The sequence below is a fragment of the Babylonia areolata genome, chromosome 26 (assembly GCF_041734735.1).
Source record: "Babylonia areolata isolate BAREFJ2019XMU chromosome 26, ASM4173473v1, whole genome shotgun sequence".
Lineage (NCBI taxonomy): Eukaryota > Metazoa > Mollusca > Gastropoda > Neogastropoda > Buccinidae > Babylonia > Babylonia areolata.
In genome coordinates, this window is record NC_134901.1 from 37,290,472 (window position 1) to 37,295,471 (window position 5,000).

The 5,000-nt window shown below is 41.1% G+C and overlaps 1 protein-coding gene across 1 annotated transcript in view; it reads right to left on the reverse strand.

Moving 5' to 3' along the window:
- Positions 1-4,825, reverse strand: part of LOC143300353 (uncharacterized) — a 30,543-nt gene extending 25,718 nt beyond the window's left edge. The window contains exon 1 of the mRNA XM_076613962.1: positions 4,649-4,825. The gene's annotated coding sequence lies outside the window, so the exon portion shown is untranslated. The remainder of the gene's footprint in view (positions 1-4,648) is intronic.
- Positions 4,826-5,000: the final 175 nt, after the last annotated feature.

The window sequence follows — 5,000 nt, forward strand, 5'->3', positions numbered from 1 at the left end:
ACAATATTGACACTGCCATCACCACCTTTCCGGTCCAAAAGTGTCACAATATTGACACTGCCATCACCACCTTTCCGGTCCAAAAGTGTCACAATATTGACACTGCTATCACCACCTTTGCGGTCCAAAAGTGTCACAATGTTGACACTGCCATCACCACCTTTGCAGTCCAAAAGTGTCACAATATTGACACTGCCATCACCACCTTTGTGGTCCAAAAGTGGCACTATATTGACACTGCCATCACCACCTTTGCGGTCCAAAAGTGTCACAATGTTGACACTGCCATCACCACCTTTGCGGTCCAAAAGTGTCACAATGTTGACACTGCCATCACCACCTTTCCGGTCCAAAAGTGTCACAATGTTGACACTGCTATCACCACCTTTGTGGTAACTGGTCATATCACCATGTCATTTTGCACCAAAGAACAGTTTGTCACTGGTCATATCACCATGTCATTTTGCACCAAAGAACAGTTTGTCACTGGTCATAATTATCACCATGTCATTTTGCACCAAAGAACAGTTTGTCACTGGTCATAATTATCACCATGTCATTTGGCACCATAAAAGAGTTTGTCACTGGTCATAATTATCACCATGTCATTTTGCACCAAAGAACAGTTTGTCACTGGTCATAATTATCACCATGTCATTTTGCACCAAAGAACAGTTTGTCACTGGTCATAATTATCACCATGTCATTTTGCACCATAAGAGAGTTTGTCACTGATCATAATTATCACCATGTCATTTGGCACCAAAGAACAGTTTGTCACTGGTCATAATATCACCATGTCATTTTGCACCAAAGAACAGTTTGTCACTGATCATAATTATCACCATGTCATTTTGCACCAAAGAGCAGTTTGTCACTGGTCATAATTATCACGTCATTTTGCACCAAAGAATAGTTTGTCACTGGTCATAATTATCACCATGTCATTTTGCACCAAAGAACAGTTTGTCACTGGTCATAATTATCACCACGTCATTTTGCACCAAAAGAACAGTTTGTCACTGGTCATAATTATCACCATGTCATTTGGCACCAAAGAACAGTTTGTCACTGGTCATAATTATCACCATGTCATTTTGCACCAAAGAACAGTTTGTCACTGGTCATAATTATCACCATGTCATTTTGCACCAAAGAACAGTTTGTCACTGGTCATAATTATCACCATGTCATTTGGCACCAAAGAACAGTTTGTCACTGGTCATAATTATCACCATGTCATTTGGCACCAAAGAACAGTTTGTCACTGGTCATAATTATCACCATGTCATTTTGCACCAAAGAACAGTTTGTCACTGGTCATAATCACCATGTCATTTTGCACCAAAGAACAGTTTGTCACTGGTCATAATTATCACCATGTCATTTTGCACCACAGAACAGTTTGTCACTGGTCATAATTATAACCATGTCATTTTGCACCAAAGAACAGTTTGTCACTGGTCATAATTATCACCATGTCATTTTGCACCAAAGAACAGTTTGTCACTGGTCATAATTATCACCATGTCATTTTGCACCAAAGAACAGTTTGTCACTGGTCATAATTATCACCATGTCATTTTGCACCAAAGAACAGTTTGTCACTGGTCATAATTATCACCATGTCATTTTGCACCAAAGAACAGTTAGTCACTGGTCATAATTATCACCATGTCATTTTGCACCAAAGAACAGTTTGTCACTGGTCATAATTATCACCATGTCATTTTGCACCAAAGAACAGTTTGTCACTGGTCATAATTATCACCATGTCATTTTGCACCAAAGAACAGTTTGTCACTGGTCATAATTATCACCATGTCATTTTGCACCAAGAACAGTTTGTCACTGGTCATAATTATCACATGTCATTTTGCACCAAAGGACAGTTTGTCACTGGTCATAATTATCACCATGTCATTTGGCACCAAAGAACAGTTTGTCACTGGTCATAATTATCACCATGTCATTTGGCACCAAAGAACAGTTTGTCACTGGCCATAATTATCCACGTCATTTTGCACCAAGAACAGTTTGTCACTGGTCATAATTATCACCATGTCATTTTGCACCAAAGAACAGTTTGTCACTGGTCATAATTATCACCAGTCATTTTGCACCAAAGAACAGTTTGTCACTGGTCATAATTATCACGACGTCATTTTGCACCAAAGAACAGTTTGTCACTGGTCATAATTATCACCATGTCATTTTGCACCAAAGAACAGTTTGTCACTGGTCATAATTATCACCATGTCATTTGGCACCAAAGAACAGTTTGTCACTGGTCATAATTATCACCATGTCATTTGGCACCAAAGAGCAGTTTGTCACTGGTCATAATTATCACCACGTCATTTTGCAACAAAGAACAGTTTGTCACTGGTCATAATTATCACCATGTCATTTTGCACCAAAGAGCAGTTTGTCACTGGTCATAATTATCACGTCATTTTGCACCAAAGAACAGTTTGTCACTGGTCATAATTATCACGTCATTTTGCACCAAAGAACAGTTTGTCACTGGTCATAATTATCACGTCATTTTGCACCAAAGAACAGTTTGTCACTGGTCATAATTATCACCAAGTCATTTTGCTCCAAAGAACAGTTTGTCACTGGTCATAATTATCACGTCATTTTGCACCAAAGAACAGTTTGTCATTGGTCATAATTATCACGTCATTTTGCACCAGAGAACAGTTTGTCACTGGTCATAATTATCACCATGTCATTTTGCACCAAAGAACAGTTTGTCACTGGTCATAATTATCACCATGTCATTTTGCACCAAAGAACAGTTTGTCACTGGTCATATCACCACGTCATTTTACACCATAAAACAGTCTGTAACTGGTCTAAACACCATGTCATTTTGCACCAGAAAAATCACTAGTGTCACCGTGTTATTTCGCATCAAAAACATTATGACACTGGCCATATTCCCATGTCATTCTGCGCCAGAAAACTGTCAAATCGTCTTATCAGGAGGTCAGAAAACAAGTCTGTCACTGGTCATCATTATCACCATGTCATTTTGACACCAGAAAAAAAGTCTTTCACCGGTCTGAACGCCATGTCGTCTGGCACCTGGAAAGTCTGTCAAGGGTCATCTCATCATGCCATTCAACCTGCTCTCTCATCCCCCCACCCACACCCCGTGTGGAGGGTCAGCTTCAGGTCAAACAAAAAGGACATCGTCGTCTGGCCATAGTTGGGCCGAGAATGTATTCTGGGCGATTTTCATTAGTCCGAAATAGCTCCCCGACAAGACAAACCGCCTGTGAGTTATAGTGGTAACCAGTGGGCGGGAGTTTGTGGTCGACTGGGAGGGGAGGGGGTTGCTATATAACATGTGAATCTGCTTAAAGGACAGGAGAGTGGGGGGGGGAGGTGGTAGTAAGGGAAGTGAGAGAGAGAGAGAGAAGGAGGATAGGAAAGGGAGTGGTGAGAGAGGGGAGAGAGAGATAGTTTACTCGCATGATAACTGCGATGGAGAAACACACACACACACACACACACACACACACACACACACACACACACACACACACACACACACACACACACACTCATACTCATTCAATACACACCACAACCTCTTTAGACTTTTTCTTATAATATACTTTTCCTCTGATACATAACATAAACCTTTTTTCTTCTTTTTTTTTTTACTACCCTAATATTCACATGCATTCCCTTTCCTTTATACACTACTTTACTCCTTTCCGTCTAAAAACACTTATAGTGAATAGACGTTAAGCTGAAGAAAACACACACACACACATACATTTATACTGATATAGAGAGACGGAGACAGAGAGACAGACATAGAGAGAGAGAGAGAGGCACACACGGAGACAGAGACAAGAGACAGAGGAAGGGAGTGTGAAAGAACAAAAGACATGACATAATTTACTGTCAAAAGCATTTACAACCATTCTGACACGGAGGGTTACAAAAAACTAAATAAAACAAAATAAAACGAAACACACACTGCAACAACTGTATGCAAGAAAAGGGAAAGAAAAAAATCAAACAAAAACAACAACAACAAAAAACCCCAAAAAGCAAACATCATAAGGACCATCCATGGTCATAAATCGTTTCAGAGAGAGAGAGAGAGTGAGAGAGCGAGAGAGAGAAAGAGAGAGAGAGAGTGAGAGAGCGAGAGAGAGAGAGAGAGAGAGAGAGAGAGAGAGAGAGAGAAAGAGAGAGAGAGTGAGAGACAGAGAGAGAGCGAGAGACAGAGAGAAAGAGACAGAGAGAGAACTCAGAACTCAAAACGTTTTTTTTTTTTTTTAATTCAAGGATTAAGATTTTTGGGCATGGCCCATTCTTCCAACCTGTCCTTGCTAATCTACATCAGTTACAATAGCACAAAGACACACACACACACACACACACACACACACACACACACACACACACACAGAAAAAGAGAGAGAGTGAGAGAGAAAGTGAGAGGCCCCCCAAAAACAACAACAACAACAAAAAACCAGAGAATTTCACGCACTAGATAATCCTCATGACGGCGAACGCCGAGTATTAAAGCTTAACATTACATTTCTCGCAACTCACTGATCTCACCATTCCTTTAAACTAAACCTTACCTACCTACCTACCTACCTACCTACATACATACCTCAAAGTCACCACGTGGTTCTACTCTGGTCAGCGCCGCGTGCACCAGCAGTCTTCGGTTCCCCCAATCCAAAGATCCTAGACCGGACTTGCTCCACAAGGCCAGCCGAGACACTAAAGTGCTCCAACGCTGAAAACACAAGTCACCCAAGACTCAAGACTGGCTACTTCAGATTGACAGTCCGTCCGAGAACCACCTGACGTTATCACTGACAACAGTGTTCGTTAGTATCTCATCAAGGAGGAAGGTGGCAGAATGGTTAAGACGCTCAGCTGCCAATACAGAGAGTCCGTGAGGGTGTGGGTTCGATTCGATTCCCGCTCTCGCCCTTTCTCCTAAGTTTGACTGGAAA